General features: G+C 37.3%; 1 pseudogene; it reads right to left on the minus strand.

Annotated features, from left to right (window-relative positions):
- Positions 1-605: 605 nt before the first annotated feature.
- The window catches only part of LOC113076438 (membrane-associated guanylate kinase, WW and PDZ domain-containing protein 2-like), a 43268-nt pseudogene continuing 19065 nt past the window's right edge, over positions 606-24808 (minus strand).

Here is a 24808-nt window from a genome sequence, read left to right on the forward strand (position 1 = left end):
CCATTCTAGATTTCTCTCAGTAGAGAAGAAGAGTATGACATCATTGATTAGCATTTAAATGGCACATTTGCACTGATAGGAACCTTGCAGACATTATTATAAAAAAACATTGCATCATTGTATTCATATATCGGTTGGCTCAGAGTATGACTCGTCCTTGAGACTACATACATCTCTGACTATTGAACATCTACGGGTCTAAAATGTCTCCAGTACAAGGAAATCTATATGTGGCTGGACAAATGTTTAGTGGGCATGCTAATTGTTATTTTTGTGGACTTCATACTTGTGGTCTTTTTGTCTCTTTCTGTAGCTTTTAACATATTGTTGAAGATGTCATGAAGAGGAATATAAAAGAGGGCCACAATCAAGCTGTCAGATCAGATTCCACATTTGAATCATTTGAAACTGGCAACAGATGTTCTATAAAACACTGCAATTGGCCTCCTGGGCTGTGGAATACAGTATCATGCCATGGGGACATTTGATTTCATTGTAAGGGCCAGTGCTATTACAACTAGTATACTCATTACAAACATGCAAGACTGAATTATAAGAATCATTGGATACATCAAGCTTCTCGTCAAGCAAGTGGGCACCTCGGTTATGTGTCTCAGGATAACTCGACAGTACTGTATATTTCTAATATGTGAGACATTGGGGAAATCGAGAATACAGATTACAAAAAAACAAACAAAAGATATGTCCAGGGTCTATAATTATGTACAATAAGCTTGTATTGTCATAAGACCTGCTACAGTAAGGGTAATGCTACAGATTGAATGTTTTGTAAAACAAACTAAATCTTCCCCCTCACAAATATAGACCCAAACTAAACATATTAGAAGGCTCATCCCAGTTTCTGTACGTGCTGATGCCCATGGGATAATCAGGTACAAAGTCAATAACAATACCCAGGCTGGTTGAGGATTCTGAGAGCAGTGAACTTCAGGTGACACCTCAGATGTACAGCTGAACGCCGTGTAATACTTGTGTAAAAGCCCTGATTTCAAGTGTTAACACTTAAGATCGTTGTTTCACTTTTCCGAATTGCAAACTGCTAAATGTTACAGGCTGCGTATGGCAACAGAACTCGCATGCGATCTTCTATGTTAGCATTTGTTGATATGTTACAGCACAGTAAATATCTCCAGTGATAAATTAAAACACATTGAGTTGTTTTTCAAATCTGCAGGATAAAATTCTGACATATAATACTGTATATTTAAATGCATATAAATCAACTTGATAAAACGCTGTAGTATTGAAAAAAAAATATATATATATATGTATATAGGGATGCATTTCATTCTAATTAATTTATCGCAGATGATTTTACTGTGCATATTTCTATCACGCAGCTTTCTGATGAGCTTGCCTAGAGCTTTGCTTGGTATGACACCGAACAGAAAGAGATAGCACTTATTGCTCAGACAGTTCTGAGGTAAAGATCAATGCATAAGCTGGTGGTGCAGCATGTCCGATTATCACCGGCTCTCCTTTAAATTTTGGGTTTCGATTCACCACCTGCCTGTGTATTCTAACAGTACACAAAATTATGAATCTCATATCTTAGGTAGAAAAATCCTACCGCAATTTTTCGGATCAGTAAGTCTTACAAAATGCATAGAAGACCTGTATCAAAATGCCCTTTTTTCTTCTCCTTGTTGTTCTTTTTTCTTTTTGTTTGTTTGTTTTTTCTTTTTGTCTCCTGAAATGAAGATTCCGCATGACGCTCGATGCTGATTGGTGGAGGGCTTGGGGATGAGGACTGAACAGGCCTTCGTTTTCTTGTTTTTGCGATTTTTCAGAAATGTCAAGGGCAATAAAATGGGTCTAAAATATTGAATGGGAAAGCATACAAATGCAAAAACAATTAGCACAATGGGAAAAAAATTAAACTTTGGGTCGTGATTTTGAGCTTGAGGGAAATCTATGTCTAGTATAAAGGAATATCGCATGAGGCACTTGTAATGGCTCTCTTTCACTTTGACTCACTTAGTTGAAGTTCTGCAGAGCATGTGCAGAATATTTTCCCCGACTCGTGGACCAAGTCTTGCAAAGATATAGATGTTAAAGAGGCAGAACACTAAGGTGTTGCAAACTTTCTACTATGCTACGTCTTATGTTCTTTTAGTTGTATTTGTTTCTCTTTTTTTGGTAAACACTGGCTAAAGAAGCAGAAGGCACCTGATACGGCTTACTGGCCTTATAATAAAACTTTAGTTCTGCCCCCCAACACTGCGCACATAGCAGGGGAGGGGTTACAGTCCAGTCAGCAAGCAGCTAATAAAATCTCTTAAATCACTTAGTCCTGCTCCTGAAGATCTGTTTTCAACCTAGTTTACTTTCAGATATGTAGCTCTTCAGGGGCACGACTCAGCAACCATGTCTTAAATAAATCTTCCTTTTTATAATAGATTTTTTGATGCATTCTTAAGAAAATAAATGGAAAATATGCTAAATAAAAATATGAAAAACAGACACATGCCATGAAGGACACCATGAATCATAGACGCATGTTAACTGACCTTGCTAGCCACATGGTAATGGCAGCATTTGCTCATTTTCTTTCCTTGGCCATTGGATGGCGATAAACTCAAGTGTTGATCGGCCTGGATGAAAGGCCTATGCGGTATCTGAATGATTCCAATATCTCAATTCTAGTACTAAATAGATAAGGATTTGAGACAGAAAAGGGACGGATGGGACGTTGGTAGTGAAAACCACAGATATAGAGATAGAGAAGAAGAGGCTGTGTGTGAGAGAGAAAGTTAAAGAGATAGTTTACCCCCAAAAGTGTACAAATCTGTCATTATTTAGTAATACTCAAAACGTTCCAGACCTGTATGACTATTTTCTTCCATAAAACACGAAAGGAGAAATTTTTAAGAAAAGGATGCAAAAGCATTAAATAAAGGAACATGAAAGTGAACATCAATCAAAAAATGGGTTAATTTGGCTTGAGAAATAAATCACATTAAAATGTTATTAAAAGTCAATATGATATGTGATAGTTTTGTGTAAAGAACAGCTCACAGTCTCAGTTGTTTGGTACAGTCCACCCAAAAAAGAAAATACTATTATCATTTTTGTGAGGACTATCCTTTTAAAGTGCAATCGCAAGCAAAAAGGTCCGTTGTATACTGTCAATAGTGTAGCTTTGTATGAACCACAGCTCACACAAAATTCACAAAAACACCAAGCAGGCTTTTGTTGGTAAATGTAGCAAATTCACATGATCAACTGAAGTCGTTGTGAAATACACATTGGGAAATCTTTCAGTCTTTCAGTCACATCCAATTCCAGATGGTGTGGATTCCTATTAAAGTTATGATTTCAATCGCAAAATAAATCCCTAAAATCACTTTTATTCACTAAAATCTCTTTGCATAGCTTTCTTTGCAATGTTCATGACATTTCATAAGAGAAGTAGCAAAGAATCATAAATAAATCCTTTTTTAGATTCACAAAAATCGACTTAATAAGACTTGGAATATAGTATGCAGGTTGCATGAACCATTTTTGGTGCTTTTGCATCTTATTTAATCTTAAATGCTTCAGTACCCATTTATTCATGTGAAAACATGCAACTAGCACAATTCTTCTAAATAAATTCTTATAAATAGTCATACTGAATTGGAACGTCATGAGGTTGAGGTTTCAGGTGAACTATCCCTTTAAAGAGATAAGATTAGGACCACAGTCCTAATTTATTCTGGCTCAGGCTTTTCCCCTCTAAAACCTGAGAGAGTTTGTGAGGGCTGGGGACTAGCCAGGGTCCCGGGGCTGTTGTCGGAGACCCAGGAGCCTGTTGATGGCTGATGGTGTCCAGGGGCCACTGAGTCCCCGAGAATGCGATGCTGGCTGCAGACACACCGACTTCAGAGACGCTGCGAGCTGATTCTACGCCCGACCTATCATCGTCCTTGTCCAAAGGCATTAGGAAGGAGAAAGGTGTGCGCTGTGTGACCTCCACTGTGCTGGTTCTGTTGTGATCACTCTTTTCTCTTCTGACAATTCCTCTCTCTTTCTTTCGGTGTGTTGGGAGACCACTGTCTCTCTCTGAACTAACATCCTTCACTTTTCCTCTTCTCTCTCCAATGCTATTACTTTTTTGTCTTCCTCGTCGTTGTTCCTTTTCTGTCCTCCTTTCCCCCGTGTTTTGTCCTCATCCTCTTCTCTCCGTGGCCCCTCTTGGGTCCTCAGTGTGCGGGGTAAACTCCGTGAACGCATCTGTTGCTCTCTCCTTCTTCCTGCCGTCCGGGAACTACCAGCCATACTAGCATCCTCCGCCCAGCCCCCCTTGCTTTCCTCTGTTCCTCTTCCTCCCGATTCCCTCCTTTCCTTCCCCCTCCTCTCTTGTCCACTGTCATCCACCCATCTGCTGCTCCTCAAAGGAGAGCGACCCACTGTAGCAATACGCGGCTCTTTGGAAAATAGTGAGGAGGGGGAAACGGCTCCAGCTTCACGGTCTGAGAAGAAGAAAGAGACAGCTGAATGATAAAACATTATCTACAAAAAAAACAACAACTACAAAACAAGATGTCAGATAAGGGTTGGATGATAGAGAAGCGGGTGGATGAATGACAGGCATGTGACATACCATTAACAGATCAGTAAGTGGTTATTCCCTGCAATCTCAGCCTCAGTAAAGGTAAAGGTGAGAAATGTGTCTGCTGCTTTTCTGAGTCCTTGACTAAACTACACTGTCAGTGAAACAATGGCATTAGTGTTTTGTTGTATTAATGTTTTAGTTCTTTATGGTTATTTTGGACCTAAAGTACATCTCAAACAAATATTTGGATGACTTCGGGGAAACTCTGCAATGATTGTTCTTTATCAGGGCCACAATTTAACAGAAGAAAATGGGCAGCAGTTACAACAAAAGCATCATGCCCATTCAAAGGGTTTTCAAAAATGTAGCTGAGAATATTTCACAAAGAAAATTCTCCTGTGAATTTTGTAAAGTAAATTTTTGATAAACTTAAAATAAAAATTATATATATATATATATATATATATATATATATATATATATATATATATATATATATATATATATATATATATATATATATATATATATGTATGTATGTATGTATGTATGTATGTATGTATGTATGTATATATATAATAATATATTTGTATCTTTAATATTATTTAATATATTTATTAATATTATTTTATTACACATTTATATAAATAAAATGACACCCCTAGTTACTTGAAACAGAAAAAGCAGAATGTAAAAGGGAGCATGACAACTGTTAAGATCTCAAAGTGAACATTAAGAAAGAAAAAATGACAACCAACAGGAACGAGGAACTGTTACCAACCGCGTGTTTTCTGTCCGGCCGATGACATAGAAGCAAGGCTCGCCCTGCTTCGAGTTAGTCATACAAAGAGATAAGCTGGAAAGCTCCACTGGATCAGAGTTTAAGAGAGAGAAACAGAGCAGAAGTATGAAGTAGTGAAAGACAGCAAGAGAAAGAAAAGAAACAAAAACATGCAGAGTTGCAAAAAATACAGGTAGGAAGCTTTAGTCTGACCATGGGGGCACCAAAGGATGAAGCTTATATCCTGAATGCTTTTAGAAAAGCCCTGAATGTCTTTTTTCCACTAGATTTTCATGGGAGGATGTATCATTTCAACATATGAGCTCCAAATATCCTTTTACCCACCCATGACCCTGACTAGAAAAATGTCTACAGATAAGCCTGGTAACCTTCAGAAGGAAGCACAACTTTTGTAAAAAATATTTCCAGGCATCTGTCGGCCATTACTCATATCAAAACCTAAATTTCTCAAACCCTCTCCATTACTCTTGTCTCCCCTCACCATAATCTGGAACGTATCCATTGCCTTTCTTCAGTACGAGGTGTATACGAGCTCCTCCCTTTCGGATCTGCTCTACAGCCTGGCTGTGTGTCATTCCAGCTGTGTTGTCTCCGTTGATCTCCACGAGCTGATCACTCACCTGCAATGCGAGTCAGCAAAACCCTCTGTGACTCAGCGTAATGTCAACAACACAGTCGAATCCCAGCATCAATCAGCATAATCTTGTAATCATTTTTGTCCCAATAAAATGAAGTTAGTGCATGTGTGATAGTTTGTGTATGTGTGTAAACTGACCTGTATTTTCTGACTGCGTGAAGCTGGTCCACCCTCCATCAGACCGAGCACGTACAGACCCATGTTATACTCGCTTCCACCTCGCAAACTAAAACCAAACCCTGTTGTCCCCCTCTCAAGATCAACGCTATAAAACTGTGAATCCTGTGGAGAGAGAGAGAGAGACATTTTCATAAGCAAATTTATATGGAGTCAGGTATGAAATACTGGAAAGTTGCAGATAACATGCTACAGTCATGCAGCTTATAGGACATCGAATATTAAATATTAAATAGAAAATATAATATTAATAATATGATCACACTGTAGGAGCACACTGTAGGAGCATCAAAAATGGTTGCCAGTTACAGAGATGCACTTTCCCTGCACATTTGTGTGAATTTGAACCTAAAGTTCTGAGGTTGATGGTAAAAAAAAAAAAAAAAAAGTCTATGGAACAAAATTATTCCACGACCACGACCCATTTAAATGTATCTGTACATTTCTGTATACATGCATGTAGTCTCACCTTTTGCTTGGCACGATGCCCATTTCTTAACCGACTCTCAGCATCAAAGTCAGGATACTCAGGCAGATTATTGTCTGAAATTAAAAAATAAAAATAAAAATAAAAAAGACCTCTTATTTAGTGTCTTTACACGAATACCCTCTTGTGGAAACTGTTGGAAATACACTAAAGGTCTCAGAAAGAACATTAATTCATAATATAATAAATAAAATATAACTAAGGGACATGAATTAGAAATATTCTATTGGTTTCATTATTTATTAATTACTACATAAATGTTCATTAATAAATAATATTATTATTAATAAACTTTATTTACAGAAAGTTTCTCAAGGAATTTTACAAAACAAATACCAAAATGTAAAGATGTACACAAAAACAAATTTGTGAACAACCATTCAAACATTTTTAAAGAATCCTTTAATTCAGGATGGTTGCAGTAAATGGATCAAAAATGACAGTGAAGAGTTTTACATTCATATATCAAATAAATGCTGTTATCTTTCAATCTATTCATCAAAGAATCCTGAAGAAATCTGTACAGTTACAGTATATGCATATTTTAATCAAATTAAGCAGCACAACTGTTGTCAACATTGATTTTCTAAAAGAATTTCTAAAGGATCACGTGACACTGACGACTAGAGTAATGGCTGCTGAAAACAAAGCTTTGCCATCAAAAGTTAATAATTTTTATTGTCTTTTTGATAAAGTAATTGCAGCTTTGATGAGCATAAGCAATTTCTTTCAAACACATAAAAAATCTTAACAACCCCAAACTTTTGAATGATAGTGTATGAACAAACATACCACCGAACCCACAGTCTAATTTTAAAAGTGAAATTAAGAGCGTAGAATGAGTGTGGTGTGCTTACTAGTGTGAGAGCGTGGTATGATGGTGAGTCTGAGTGTGTTGCCGGCTCTGCGCAGTATCTGTGCGAGGTCTCTGTGGGGCAGCGTGACCACTGATCTGCCCTCCACGGCCTCCAGCTGATCCCCTGGCTGGATCTGACCACTGCGTGCTGCTGGGCTGCCCCGTCGCACCGTCACAAACCTGTGAGACACCAGAGACGAGGCTAAAGAGAAAAAAAGAGACACAAAGAAAGAGAGATAATCAACCTCTCTTCCATGCAAATAAAACTAAATTCTTTCTACTTTATAATGGGTCACTTAATATTCTTTCCCATTTGGTAAAACATGATGTGATGATAAAAGGGGCACATTTATGAATCACTGAATCAAAAGATGGTTAAACATCTGAGAGAAGACTGAACAAACTCTTCACTTTCATGTTTACATAACCATGGGACATTCTGGACCTTACTGCCAATCCTAGAGATAGCCACATGACGATTTATTTCAGTACTGAATAGATTATGTGCAAAGTTGTGCAAATCTCAAAGCTTTAGCAGTTACATTACAGCACAACTCATAGTCCACGCTGAAACTCTTAAAAGAAATCGCAGTCAGTTTAAAAAATCATAATCAAATTCTTACTTTTATTTTTGTAGTTGTTTCTTGGAGTGAACTATTTTTTCCCACTCAAAATTAAACATTTTGACTTTCATTTCAGAACAATGACTTTAAGTTCAATCTGTTCCTCACACAAAACTACCACATTCCTAAAAAAAAAAGTTCCATAGAAAATAAAAAAATGTATGAGACGAGATCAAATAGTGACAAAGTTTTTATTTTTTGATGAACTATCTCTTCTTAAACTGAATATTTTGTGTTCTACATGAAAAAAAGAAACATTGTGTGTGTCATTGTTCATTACAAAGTTTATTTTGACGTTCTCCATCACACTAAAAGGGGGGGGGGGGGAATCATTGTTCCACTCATTTTCACATTTCACAAAGAAGTTTCCAAAGCAAAAATCCTCTCAGAAAGAACAAGCTTGCTTTAACTCACCAGAATAAACTGTTCCACCTGCTAGTTGACATAGAAATCCTATGCAGCTATCAGGTTTATTGTACACCTGTGTTTGTTTGATTATTGTCTTCTCCTCAGTGTCCTAAGTTTCACTGTTGTTGTCCTTCGATGGGTCTGTACTCACTCTGTGTAGCCTATTGTTTGTTAAAGACGCTATGAATATGATGTTTTGTTCCACTCCAACCTCGTCTGTCCACATTATTCAGCCTTTCACTCTTGGCCAAACAAGAGGTTGGTTGCCAAGATTGTACTCTCAAAGACCTGCGTACAATTACCCTGAGCACTTGCCATCATGTTACACAGAGACAGTCAATTAGAGAAAGAAGGGAGAGAGACGTAAAACATCAGACAGCAGCAGGCTGAAATACTGCTCTGTTGCCTTAAGCTTTCTGCTCCATATACATCTTCGTTGGGAGATGGTTCTGAAATGATGTGAGAATGAAAGGCACATAAACACCAAATTTAGACTGACATGCAAGTTTTCATAATAAAGAACCCTGATGTAGTGACCAGCAGATCTGAATAAACATACTCTATCAGCATGTCATAAAAGAAAAACATGTTAGAAATGCTCTCCTTATTAACACTCTGCTGTGTCTTTCAAGCGTAAGCCAAGAAACACTTCCTCACAACATAAAAGCCTTTTTTTTAGATCTATACAGAAAGTCCTTAAGCTACCTCAACTCTAAGTCTGAAAACATCTCTATGATCTTACCGAGCTCTTGGATTAACATAACAGAATTTACAAACTAGTTTAACCAGCACTTCAGTTCAACTACTAACAGATTATCCGATATGTATGCACTTTATAAAGAGATAAATAAGCCAAGTATGGTGACCCATACGAATTTGTGCTCTGCATTTAACCCATCCAAAGTGCACACACACACACACACGGAGCAGTGGGCAGCCATTTATGTTGCAGCGCCCAGTTGGGGGTTCGTTGCCTTGCTCAACGGCACCTCAGTCGTGGTATTGCCAGCCCGAGACTCAAACCCACAACCCTAGGGATAGGAGTCAAACTCTCTAATCACTAGGCCACGACTTCCCCAGAGATGAACATAACAGGGATGAATAGAGTGGTACAGCTGTTTCTGACCCAGCTGTCTGAAAGAAAGAGAATTGCCCTTAGGGAGTCAGAGTATTTTGGGTTCATAAAGTTATATGGTGTTTGTTACATAACTGTTATCAAATACTTCCCGTAATCCTAGAAATCCACATTATTATGAATGACACAGAGAGAGACGTGCTTTCTAAAGCTCAGGAAAAATCCACTTTCTATAGAAAATTATATATATATTTTAGGGGTGACCCCTTCGATTTGAGGAGCCTGATTCGACTACCAATATCGAATATTCGCGGGCTGTTATGATTATGCCATTTTGACTATATGTGCGCGCTCAAATGTCTGATTTCACATAGAACTTGCGGTTTTCTCACAATAGGTTAATATGAAGCCTAGATAAAGCCATGAATAAGAATCTGAAAAGAAAGAAGCTTCAAATTAATATTTTAGAGTTTGTGTATAAATCCCACCACCTATAGATTTGTTTCACTTTCCATAATCCGTGACAAAAGGAGTTCGCATTCAGAGCCCCGCAGATGTGTTAATTTGCATTCAAGCTCTTTTTGCAGATAGCCTACAAGTCCTAATATTAACGTTATGTTGTATAAATAACGAAGCTTATTCTATATGAAATTGTGAGTTGAATCCCATTGATTAAAAACTTGCTATCAGATGCTCACTCTACTGGTCATCTTCTGCACATGCCGCTCAAAACAGAAATGCAGAACATTAATAACTGTCATACAGGCTAACTTTATAATGAGAGCACTATTGTAAAAATTGTTAATTGTTATGATTTTGCCGACATAAGGTGTTAACTACCTTTAAATAAAAACATAATTTTCCCCGTTTGTATCTGCAAGACATTTGTTACACATTTTCCCTGTGTGTTAACATCAGTAATTATGGCTGTCGAATGTCTGACTTGACTCTTGTTAATGCATTTTGCCCCGCCCCCAAACATATGATTCGACTATCAGTCGAATATCAGCAAGATTTGAAAATTCCGATTCGACTATGAAAATCCTTAGTTGGGGACACCCCTAATATATATATATATAATAGTAATAGAGCACAAAATTATTAGATATTAATTTTTAACACAAAAAGACTTTCGATAATTCTAATACTTAAACAACTCAAAACTGACACAAATGGGTGCACAACACAAGCATTGTTGAAACTTTAACTACTCTTTAAGCATGTTTAATAAGTGGGTCGCGCTTGTTTCTTTTCCCTTGCACTGTTATTCATGAGCTCTGTTATTTTCATGTCTGGGCTGATTTCCATTGAACCACGAGCCAATGAGCTGTGTAAAAGTTTAAGCCTAGCTTTGACACAAAGTCAGGATACACAATTTACTCATCCTAATGTGATAAAAAAAAAATATGCCTAACAACAAGTGACCAAGCGCATATTAATACTTTTCTATCTGTAAAAACACTGTGAGCAAAAACAATGAGAAAAAACAATAACATACTACACATCACTGAGCTGAAACACACAGATGCAGATCACAGCATTAAAACTAATGGTGACCGAGGATCAGTCCCACAACACTACTTTTACATCAGGATGACCCTGTAGAAACAAATAATCGCAACATTGCTGTAAACAGCAACAAATGATTCATTATGTTAGAGTGTACAGCACTGTACAAACTGAATTAACACATCCTATCTAAACAGATCCACAACACAAGTCCAACAAAGCTAAATACTTCGTAAACGTCCAAACATACACATAAGTACAAGCATGCTTGCATCCCTTTGGGGATAAAAATGCAATACCAACCATCTGTTTAATATTTAATCTTATCCAGCTTATTAGTCCTGGCATGTAAATATGTAAAAATGAACAATGCAAAACCACACATGACATTGTGAAAATATGCTCAACCAATGATCCACAACTTGCGATGATTGGTAACATGGCTAAGCTTCACAAAGCAGCATCAGCTGACCCTAGAACAACTTGTTCCTCTGAAAAATGGAAACAGGCATAGGACAACACCTTTAGGATATTGCACAAAGAGAGGATACAGATACGATACAGACAGTCTTGAGCACAACTGGAACGAGAATGCAGTGTTTCTCACTTTCTCTGCTCCACACACGCACACTACACATTCCCTACAAATGAACTCATGTAGATGATCTCACACACACGATTAGGTATTCAGGGTGAGCTGCTCTTAACAGGAACAATGTAACTGACATAAAATATAAAATATACAGATACTATATTCATGTGTTATGGTACTGGTATGGTACTGCAACAGATTTAAAAGAATACCATGACAGATTATCCAAAATAAAATACGGTACCATGCCCAAAAAATACTAAAAACTAGTAATACCATGGTGCTATGGGCTTTTTTGGATTTGTGCCAAGGCAGTACCATGTAAATACTATGGTAAATGAATTGTAGTACCTTAATTTTTAAATACTTTAGTATTGCCATGTGATACCGTCATTGTACTATGGTAATACAATGATATCATGTCCAAAGGATATCAACAATATTTACCAAGTATTTTCACAAAGTATTTTCAACATTCACCATTGTACCATGGCAGTACCAGGGGTTTGTTGAAAACCCCATCTAGTACCACATAAATACTATGGCTCATCATTGTACTATAGTACTACCAGGGAAGAGACAACTTTGGCCAAAAATAGGGTGATACTATGGTTCCATGTGCAAAAACAATAAAACCACAACAACAACAACAACAAAAAACGTCATATTTTTGACTCTTTTTTTTTTTTTTTGTAAATGTGCTTCACCGTTTTTTTTCTGTTCGTAGCTATGGAAGTCTATAAGCAGAAATGTGGACCCTTGTACAATGTGGATGATTCTTTGTTCACTGGTCCAACATATCACAGAAGAATTAAGTCTTTTATTGGAACTGCAACTGGAAATATTTCAGGCATGTGAGAGCCCAGGTGAACCCCAGCTCCAGGACGCTCTGAAGTTAAGTATGAAAAGAACCCAGATATAATCAGAAGGGGAGCACTTCAGAAGAACTATCCTGGAGAGTTCAAAGACTACGAATACAATGCAACACACGCAAAACATACATCCTGTTCTTTCTGACATGAACCAACTGTTCCCATGCACCTGAATACACATATCTCAGGTCAAACAAACAAATCACGAAGCGTTCAGAGAAATATTTGGAAATCCACTAAATCACCGCTAAACTTGAAACAGCTGCAGATAATTTATCTTTTTGTAAAGTAAGCAACACCAAGGTCAATAATTAAGCAGAATACAGATATTATGGGAGTCCATAAGAGGTAAGATAGTATTTACGTTTCACGTCCTTCACCGTTTTCAGGGCAGACTGAAGCCTTTCCAGCATGTTGTCCTGATCCAGCTTCAATCCAGCTTCAAATCCAGAGAATTCCTGACACTGAGACTTTAATCTACATATAATATTACAAAACAGTGAGGAAATTGAGAAAAGAAGAACTTTTCAGGTGTTTTTCCTCCCTTTAGAGCAGAGACACTGAGGACACTTGCACTGGCAAAACTGAACTGAGGAAAAGAGAGAGGGGGAAAGACTGCAGAGAGAGCGGGAAAGAGAGGGAGGGAGGAGTGGTGAGTGAAAGCAAATAGGAGTGATTTAATACTATACTGAATCCTCTCACAAAAGCATCATGAGAAGGAACGCGTGTGATATTTAAACCATGTATTGTCTAACAATATACACACACACACACTACTGTTACTGTTCTGGTCTAAGAATTTTCTTTTTCCATATATACAAATGAATAATTGTATTCAGCAAGGATGCATTGAATTTTTATGTCTGATGCACTGAATTTAAAGGATGCATTGAATTTTTATGTCTGATGCACTGCCTAGAAACTTTCACCTTAACATTTGGTTCTGTGAAGTACTGTAGCTACGTAAACTTATAGAAAATGTAACAAAATCATGTTACAAAAGAAACAATAAGACCCAAGTAACAGTGAACAAGTTTTGAACTAATAAACAACTGAACAAAGGCCAATGCTCAAGAAAAGAAATCAGAAAAAACTGCTCACTCAGGAAACAGTTTCATTTTTTTTTTTTTCACAAATACAAGAAGTGCTGGACACAAACCATGACCTCATTTGGACTTTAACTTATCTATAACATTTACCCCTCCACGTTTAGAGTAGTGAGGTACAAATCATACATGTACATTTATGGCTAATTAAAAACAACTGATAAATAGAGCGAAAGCCTCAAATCAGCAAAGCCTCAAATCAAGTTAAAGAAATCATAATTAGTCTCATAATTAAAGATTATTTGTGCACATGCTTATTGTATGATGACATGACTCAGATGACCAACATGCTTAGAGAGGTATTTTATTATGATTCACCTGGCCTCTTAACACGGAAAAAACAGTATTATATACTCTATTACTCTGTGATAATTACTTTATGCAGACAGAAAATAGAATAGAAAGTATATATTTCCAGAAACCTGGTTTTGATAAAAAATAATGTTGAATTAATGTATAAAATGTTCATTTTGGCTTCCAAATATCAGAATAACCAGAGACAAAACAAAGGCAACAAGGTCACATCCACTGGCCACAAATCATAAATGCAGGTCATGCCCAGTCTTTACTTACTTCCATTCATTACATCCTGGGATGCGATGACAAACCCGAATCCTTCTCCTGGTCTCCGTCTCAACTCCACATCCATCGCTCTGGAAGAGATCGGTCCCCTCGTTTCTACATGGCTTTTGGATAATGAGCCGAGATTAGAGGGAGCGGTACGGCTCCACTGAGCAGGTCCATCCTCGACTCCTATCCAGTTCCGGGGCTCTAGGGTCAGGGTCACGGGCACTGAGTCCAGGAAGCTGGTGCTTTGGACCAGGTTGGGGAGGTCACTGCAGGTCGAGGAGGGAGAGAGGGGGTTCTGGCTGGGCACAGCACCATCGGAGGAAGGCGAGGTCAGATCAGGGGTGCCCAGGGATGGAGGAGGTCTCTTATAGGCATTTGGGGAGCCTGGGGAACAAAGAGAACCTGGGAGAGAACAGGAGCCGTGTGAGGGATGTTTTATTACAGATGCGTGCACTTTATTTCACGTCTTCTGAACTGTTGACAACAAACACCCGGTTACCACTGAAAAGGCTTGGAAGAGCAAGGACAATTTTAATATAACTTTGATTAGATTATTCTGAAAGAAAAAAAGTCATTTACACTTGGGTGAGGGTGAGTAGAAGATGGACATATTTAAATCTTTGGGTGAAATAACCTTTTAATTGCTATAGACATTGTTAAAATAACAATCAAACATTCATTATTAAAAATAACAAATGTTCAACAATTTTAATGTAGTATCGCAATGAATATTAATTTCTCACAGTAAACATAATAAAGTTGTGATGCCTAAATTCACATGTAGCATTTATGATTTTTAGTCATTTATTTAGTTAAACCAAAATTGTAGAGTGACCTTAAAAACAAGGTGTAACATTGGAATATTTTAAACAACTTATTCATAGACAGTGTGGAGGACACTCACCTCCTCTGTAAACCAGTAAGGCCACCTCACCCTGTTTGGTATGTTCTTGCAGCACTCGCTGCACCTGTTCAAATGAAAAAGTTAATATGCAAGGATTTGAATATGGACGGTTAATGAGGAAAAAGCTTCAGAAAGAGACCCGAGTAGTTGATTAATTACCTGTGCGAAGCTGAGGCTCTGTACATCAGCGCCATTAATTTTAATAATAGCGTCCCCTGGCTGTAGGGAGTGGCACTGTCGTCTGTCCCAAACTCTCTTCACCACCGCCAGTTGCCCTCCCTGCCCCCCAGCCGTCACACTGAAACCCATACCCCCTCCCTCACTCCTGCCCAAGGCCACAGGTACCAGCTCACCCACTCCCCCGCAGCCTACGCCAACTGGGGCTCCAGGAGACCCTAGGCCACCTGGAAGAGGTAGCGGGGGATTGTTGGCTGGACACCCGTTGAAACCACAGGGTGGGTGCTCGTTTGGGGGTGCAACAGCAAGAGATGTTTGGGGCATTGGAGGCCGCTGGGTGCTGGGTGCTACTGGCGGGGCGGTAGGCTGGGGCAGCGAGAGCACAGCAGAGGAGAGATCGCTCTCGGAAGACTTGGAACTATGATGGGCGTGAGAAGGAGCTGGAAGAGAATTGTTGTTGTAGCTTCGGACAAGGGAAGCTCTAGATGAAGTGTGGAAGAAATAAATGCTTGTGTAAAAAGAACAATATCATTAACAATAAAATAATAATTATAATTGTACTGTAATGATCATTAATGAACATGGTCATGATATTAGTATTATTATTATTATAACAATGTTTATTAATTTTATTAATCATTATCATTAATAAAAATATATATTTATTCTTATTAATTATTAGGGTTTTTAATAATAATAATAATAATAATAATAATTTGTTAATACATATCCTAATTATAATTATTACAACTGAACCTGGTTATGATACTATTAATAATGTTATTATTAACTATGCTCATTAATTATAATAATTATCAATAATAATTTATAAACATGTTATAATAATAATAATAACATCACAAACTAGTTTTTAAATGATAACTATGATTTTAAATGATAACAATGATTAATAATCATGAACAATAGATTATTATTTATTAATATTATTACCAGTGTTGGGTAAGTTACTTAAAAAAAGTAATAGATTACAAGTTACTGATTATTACTTATTACTTCATGTAAAAAGTAATTAGATTACTAATTACTTTACTTTCAAGTTACTTTGAACACATATCAAACCTAAAAAATAAAAAAATACACTACAAAGTGAAAATTGTAGTTCTTTCAGTAACTTAATTGACTGTGTGAGCATTTAAGACATTAAATTGAAAACGGTTCTGATAACATTTGAAAACAGTATTGATGAACATACAGCGCATATTTGAATGCAAAAACTGAATTTGGCTTCTTTGTTTACGGAGGTGGTGTGGGTGTTTACAGGTGTGTGCATCTCACGTGGATGATTACCGTATGAAAAGCATTCATTGCACGTGGTTGTGATCACATTACAGACAATGAGCTCAGATGGGAAAGACTGGACCTCGCATTGTTTTCATATGGATTACTTCATCAGAGAACATTTGTTTTAGATAAGACACTTCAAGCTTTTCACAGACGTGTTTATCATGTCGGTGTGTGAAGTATTCACTGAGTTTTGGTTCATTTTTTTGGTACATTTCAGAAAGAAGTTTGCAGAGACTGAGACAGCTGAAAGCACAACCTGTATTTTCTTCATTTTACAAAATAACAATCCTTTGTTGATATTGTGAGTGGACACAAATAAAAGTAGACTAGATTCAAATTATGTATTACATATGTATGATCAAAAATAGCATAGAATTTTAAGTTTTTTTCACTGTTATTTTAAAAGGCATTTAATTATTTTTTTCTTAACACTAAACATTTGTAAAGTAACATAATTATATTGACTTTAGTATCTGTAATCAAATTACACAAATTTAAAATGTAATGTGTTACATTACTGCAATATTACATTAACTTACATTAATGTGTAACTCGTAATACCCAACTCTGATATTACCATGTTGATTAATGATAATTAGTATTATTAACAACAACAACAACAACGGTAATAATTAAAACAGTTATTATTAGTACTATCATCACAACCATGATCACAATAATGAATGAATATGGCTATTTATTAATAAAAACGATAACTCAACCAGTGTGAAACGTCATTCTGGTTACCTGCGTGTGACAAATGAGCTGACCTCCGTATCGCTATGACTGGAGCTCATCCGCTCTGATGGAGGGACATTTGAAGAAGGCACCGCCCCCAACCCTAAAGTCCCTCCCACTCCATTTCCATTGGCCATTGAGTATGAAGGCAGGGGTGCTGTGTTCCCATTAGCATCCAAGGACTCTTTCTGCATGCGGGGGTAGAAGTTGTTGTGGTGGGACATGGAGCGGTTGAGATGCATCAAGCCATGCTGGTGTCCATCAGCATGCTGGACCTGGGTTTGAGCGGAACTGGGGGCCGCAGATTTGGTGCTGGTGGGGTCAGAAGGGGAGCAGAGGCTGGTTTTGGGGCAGCCATCAGGGTTATAGAGCATGGGGTAACCTCGACGGAGAACCACGTCCACACTGTGACCCATGGGGACGGATTTCAGCATTTCTACCACTTCTTTATGGGACAGACCCAGCACACAAGAGTCATTGATGTAAACTAGGATGTCCGCTGAGAGAGAGAAAGAGAGAGAGAGAGAGAAACATTTCTGTCATTTGTATTTTCACATGTGGGAAATCATAAGCAATCAGATTCTCACTTTTTGAGTACAAGTATTAACTGAAGTGACATTATGTGTGGCCAAGTATGGTGACCCAATTTGTGCTCTGCATTTAACACATCATTCAGTATTCAGTATTCAGAACCCATCACACAGTAGTGAACACACACCGAGAACATCCACCCGGAGCAGTGGGCAGCCATATTCCTGCGGCGCCCGGGGAGCAGTTGGTATTGAGGGTGGAAGAGAGCACTGGTCATTCACTACACCCACCTACAAACTCTGCCGGACCTGGGACTCGAACCTGCAACCTTTGGGTCAGACTCTATAACTATTAGGCTGTCCCTAAAAAATGCCCTTAAAGTGTTCATAAAAATAAGAATCTAATTTTCCTTAATCTTGGAACTGGAACGCTATTGCTTTTACAATTACAACAATTACTTATCAAACAGACGGAATTAGAAATAAAGGCCTGCCTCTAATAAAAGCCTGCTTCAAATAAAAGCCTGTTACCTTCTGTAGTTCAGGTAAATAAAGGTCCCGGCTTTTATTTGAGGAATTACGGTATTCAAACTAATGTTTGAAAGGGGCGGATGAAGGTTTTAACTGAAATGTTGATGAAATGTTTTAACAATGTCCCTGATCATTACAGTTTTACCTAAAGAGTTTGTCTGAAACTTTGTTTTGTGGGTCAGGGAGGGTGAAAATGGTAATGATAGAATAAATAATAACTAAAATCAATAGAAAATAATTTATCAACTAAACTTTCTTTCAACTAAAAAACTTTATTTTGGAACAAAAATTATAAACACAGGACTTTTTTTAAGGTACAATGTGACCCCTTTAAGGATAAGTGTGTGTGTCTGTGTGTGTGTGTGTGTGTGTGTGTGTTTGTTAGTACACATGAGTGGACAGTGCTGTGTGTAAGAGACAAGCAGATTAAAACCTACAGGTCCAACTGGATTAAGAGCAGATGAGCAGATTCAAACCATGAGACCCTCCAAATCACCAAATACACACACACACACACACACTCACATTAATCTAATCCAGAGAGAGAGAGAGAGAGAGAGAGAAAGAGAAAGGTGTCTAGGGATTTCCTGTCAAAAAAAAAGTGAGGATTGGAGGGATAGATTAAAGGATAGGCAGAGCAGAAAAGCAAGCAGCTCATGCTCATGGGGTAAAATCTATCTTTTATCCATTCAGTCCTTTTCTCTCCTGGCTTTTCTGCCATCTATAAATGATCTTAAATCCAGATCTAGGCATGAAAAGAGGATGTTAAAGTCAGCAGTACCATTATATCACATATGATTCACAATGTCCTTAAGAGACCCCGGCAAAAATCTATGTGTTTTATTAAATTATTATATCTGTCATAAATCTATAAATATTTATAGAACTGACCGTCGAAGTGCCATCTCCTGTACTGCAGATTTATACAGAAGCAGTAAAAGCCATAGCCACTTTCTAAAAGAGTTTCCGAAAGAGCATACTTGTGTTGCCAGGATAATATGAAAATCCTCAATTCTTTTTTATTTTATTTGACCAAATTTCTATTTAAACATTTAATTTTCTCATTGTGAAATGAAAATAAATTGATCCTATGTCATTTTTTCCTTTTAAATAACAAAAAAAGCTTTATTGAATCATCATCATCATCATCATAATATTAAAATATATGTTTGTGCAAGGTGTCATACTGAGACAAGACATGAGCAAATGAAAATAAAATAAGGTCATTTTTATTTAAATGACAGAAACAGCTTTACTGAATAATAGTATATTAACAATAATAAAAATACAGTATTTTTATATGGCCATTAAGAAAAATGTATACCTTAATTCACCCACCATTGTAACAAATTGCAAACAGTTTAGATTTTAAAAGATTTCATTTTAGTTCCTAATGATCCCTTTCTTTAATTTGTTTTTAGTTTTTCATGTGGATAGTACAATACAGTGTGAGTTGCATTTGTGTTATTATTATAATTTTTTGTTAAGGACACTGGGTTAAACCACCTGTTTTGAGTGCAGACGGGCCTCCAGGGGTGACGCTGTACACCTGCAGGAACTCTCGAGGTCTACTGCCACCCACAATGTTAAAGCCAAACCCACGAGGCCCTTTCGACAGGCGGGTGTGTATGGAATAGCCCTTCAATTCAGATGGTTGGTCTGTGAATGCAGGTACTAAATGACACACGCACACACACACACACACACAACAAGCAGTGTAAGTATCTAAACATGAGATGGTAAGTCCACAGAGTTTAAACAATGCCTTTAAGCCTAAACGCCTACACTACAGTGTTTCAGGATGAAGCTGACTGCTAAACAACAGTGCCATCTGCTGGGATGTGGGTTATACTAGTTATACTCTGTATAAATTGTTCAATCACACACCTTTTCTATTCTAGAGTAAAATGTGCAGTACTGGCAAAATGTGGACTATAAGACAGAGCACATTGTGAGGATACTGTAACTCAAAATGCAATGCACTTACGTTGACTTCCCATTTACTGTGACACAATACCCACAAATATTAGTTTTTTTTCCCACTTTTTTCTTTTATTTTGTTTCACTCAGTATTTGTATCTGCCAAACAATATTTAGTTTCTTTCAAATTTTATTTAAAAATTCTAAATAACCCTATTTACTTCCAGGATTTAAACTGGACTGCAACCGCTTAATTAAACAAGCAATGTGAAGAGGTAATGTGACAATGTAGATTACTACTTCTGAAACTCGCAAAATGTGTATGGCTTCACAATAGTAGGCAGTATACCAAAAAAACTACACACGATTTATTTGTCTAATTTCTAAAAGTTTATTTACTGTATGCACATAAATGTATCGGAACACATGGGCTTCGTACACGTATGCATACTAACAGACATAATGACTTCTGAAGATCACTCAGCACAGAGGGGATAGCAGACATGACCTTCTCAAATCTAAGAGAGCGTGCTTTGAGTGATAGATAACATAAAAGGAAAAAGAGAGAGGAGAGGAGAAAACGAGCAGGGAGAGACGAGGGGATCATGGAGGAGATTTGAAAGGCAAAGGAAACAAGGGATATGATGAAGGCGTGAGAGAAAGACTAAATGGCTCCAGGAATGTTTGTCATTAATCTTTGTGTGAAGACTGCAGAGAGAGTGAGAGCATGTTTGGAGGTTAAAAGTGGAGAGGAACCAGGCTCACATGCACACATATGCACTTACACTCTGTCTTGCTGACAATCTCTTTGCCCTGAGTCCTTGGATCCAGCCAGCTTGTGATCTTTGAGTTATGGCTGAAAAATGAGAGAGACTTTTTTTCCCCCCACAAGGTTTCATCAGCAGCTTTAAGATGAAATACAACAGCAGTTCTTATAGCAATATTAATTAAGCTGGCTTAATTTTCATAGATAAAGGCAAAAATTATGCATTTTAATTGACGTGCATCTAAAGTTCAAGTCACCCTTTTTTTTTTTTTTTTACAAAAAACAGCATCAAAAATGCAAAATAATCATATTTACTTCCAACATGATAACTGTACGTCACGTGCTAAATGAAACACTTCTCACTGATGCACATCTTAAAGTTGAAGCGTCGCCTTCGCATGTCAAAATTCCAATGTGACATCATGTCAACTTTGAGTATAATCTTTGATTACTGAAGGAAGCAAATGACCTTCTGTCTCTATTCTTGCTCACTCTATTTCTCACTATACCATCTTATTTTTTCCCCTGCTGACTCACTTGATGTAATAGGGTTCACCCGTGTCACTGAACGTCAGCTCCCAGTTTTCAGGCAATGCTCCACCACGTCCTCCGTTCTCCATGGCAACCCCTCCATCCCGCCCACTGCCCGAGTCCCAAGTCTGATTAGGTGAGACTATGGTGGTGGGAGGGGCACTGCTGGCTCCTGCAGACCCCGCTGGGAAACAAAGTACAATGAACATGACATGAGATGTAGCCGTCTTGTATAATCTAAGTAAACACAAGACAGCGAGAGGTCACACTGTTACTGTTACGCTCCTCTTGCCAGCTCTAATATGAGAAAGGCATCAATCCTAAATACAATTCCATAATTTTTAATGTCAAAACATTAAAAACGTTCAAGCATGTCCTGGTTGAGAAAACATAAATTTGTGCTCAATAACTGCTGGTTTAAAATACAAACCCAATTCCAAAAAAGTTGGGACACTGTACAAATTGTGAATAGAAACTAAATGCAATGGTGTGGAAGTTTCAAATGTCAATATTTTATCCAGAATACATCATAGATGGCATATCAAATGTTAAAACTGAGAAAATGTATCTTTTTAAGGGAAAAATAAGTTAATTTTTTAAATGGCATCAACACATCTCAAAAAAGTTGGGACAAGGCCATGTTTACCACTGTGTGGCATCCCCTCTTCTTTTTATAACAGTCTACAAACATCTGGGGACTGAGGAGACAAGTTGCTCAAGTTTAGGAATAGGAATGTTGTCCCATTCTTGTCTAATACAGGTTTCTAGTTGCTCAACTGTGTTAGGTCTTCCTTGTCGCATCTTCCTCTTTATGATGTGCCAAATGTTTTCTATGGGTGAAAGATCTGGACTGCAGGCTGGCCATATCAGTAGCAGTCTGGCATTTTCATTTTGGAAAATGCAATGTCTTCCCTAAAAGAGACGTCATCTGCATGGGAGCATATGTTGTTCTAGAACTTGGATATACCTTTCAGCATTGATGGTACCTTTCCAAAAGCTGCCCATGCCACACGCACTCATGCAACCCCATAGCATCAGAGATGCAGGCTTCTGAACTGAGCGCTGATAACAACTTGGGTTGTCCTAAATGTCCAAAATGAGCCAATATTTGGCATGACATTTCAAAATGTCTCGCTTTCAACAATTAATATGTTATCTATATTATATTGTGAAAAAAATATAAGTTTATGAGATTTGTAAATTATTCCATTCCTTTTTTTACTCACAATTTGTACAGTGTTCCAACTTTTTTGGAATCGGGATTGTAATTGCAAAATGGTGATGTGAATTCAAGTCAAAACCAGAGCTGCTAGAAGGTTCAGCATGTCACACAAAACTCAACATACTATATACTGTACAGCATACAATATTTAAACAAGAACACCAAAGTAACTTCTCACTGGCTTTTGTTTTATGTTAGGCTGTAAGTTTTACATTAGTTTTAACAATGGCTTTTAGAAGATAATGGTATTGTCTGTGTCACAGTGGAAAGAGATACTGAGTTTTTTTTATTTTTTTTATGAAAATTTAAAAGGACCCAAACTTGTGCCTTGGAGTATACCATAAGTAACAGGTCCTGATAAAATAAAGAAATTCCCTATCTCAACAGAAAAAGTTTCCCAAATATATTAAAGTACAATGAGAAAGGAAGTTTCCTGCATTTAAAAATACTTGTTTAAGAAAAAGCTCAGCAAATTTCAAAATAAAGCTGGACCAAACAGTAGAATACCTGAAAGACCAGAGTCTTCCTCGCTGTTATCACCTTCCTCCACTGCCTTTTCCAGGTTACTGAGCGATTTGCTACGAGTACGGAAGTTCCTCAGGAGATTTCGATGTTCCTGGTATGTGATGGGGGGGCTGTCAGGACCAATGTGGACTGGCCGAGGTGTACCATAATAGTTCCCTGTGATGACAGAGTTATTTTAGAAAGGGCCTCTATGAAGCTACAATCGAAAAACTGTTCCAACCAGCAAAATTCAAAAAAACAATGACCTTTAGACACAATGTATTACTTGTGCTAACTGAAACAGTCCTTGGCAAGATCTATTTTCTACCTAAAAACTATTGTCCCTCGAGTCTATATTTTTAAGCAGCCAAAGAGAATTGTGGACCAGAATATGATAATCAAAACAGCTCGAGTCAGGAAGCTTAGGAACTTCAAGACCTCCATTTTCAAAAAAACATTTTATCCAAAAAAGGCATAAATCCAGCAAAATACAAGCCCTATCATGAGTACACTATTAACTTTGCCAAGAAAAATGGTTCTAAAAAAGCATTCAAATTTACACTTACCTGACATACAGACTAGTAAATGTATTTCTAATTCAGTACAAAATTATCCATCACATATTATATTATCAGCTTAACAATTTCAGTGAAATGTTTAAATTAACATGAATTAACATGAGCTATTATGCCCCCTTTTCCTTGTACTGACAACACATACTCAAACTGGCATGAACTCCACAAGTCTGGCAATACCTCCATAAAATCTGTTGATCCATGTTATCCTGCCTGATTTGAGTGAACGTTCCAAAAGATCATCTTAAAATTCTGACCATTTGTACCAAGGACTTCACATGATCAGTGTCATTAATTTGCTTATTTGATTACTGTCCTAGATTTTTTTAAATATTCAAAATCCTAAGCTTTCCTTATTTAAAATAGATCTTAAATTGATTGTTGGAAATGACTTTTCTAACATTTTATAAATTAATTTTTTTCTGCCCCTGACTTCTGCTGCCCTAGTTCACACTCCTTTAAACCCTTAATCACAGCTGTTATGGAACTAATAAACTAATAAACTCTTCTAGCAACCTCTAAACATCTACTTTAAATCTCCAAAATAAAACCACACAATATAAAAAATGTTCAGGTAGGGGGAAAAAATCTAATTTACACTATAAGACCACTAGGAGAGCACAATCTTTCATAGCTAAGAGATTTTACTCAGCTTTTTTTTTTTTTTTACAACAGCTACATGTTTGGCATCTTCAGTGATATTTAATGCAGCATAACTCCCTCACTGCAGCTTATTTACAGCTGCAGAAAAAAATAAAAGAGAGAGAGAGCATGAATGGGGGTGGAGGGGTGATCAGAACCAGAGAAACTGAAATAAGGATTACACAGAAAAG

Source organism: Carassius auratus, unplaced genomic scaffold, assembly GCF_003368295.1.
Source record: "Carassius auratus strain Wakin unplaced genomic scaffold, ASM336829v1 scaf_tig00020493, whole genome shotgun sequence".
In the NCBI taxonomy this organism is placed as follows: domain Eukaryota; kingdom Metazoa; phylum Chordata; class Actinopteri; order Cypriniformes; family Cyprinidae; genus Carassius; species Carassius auratus.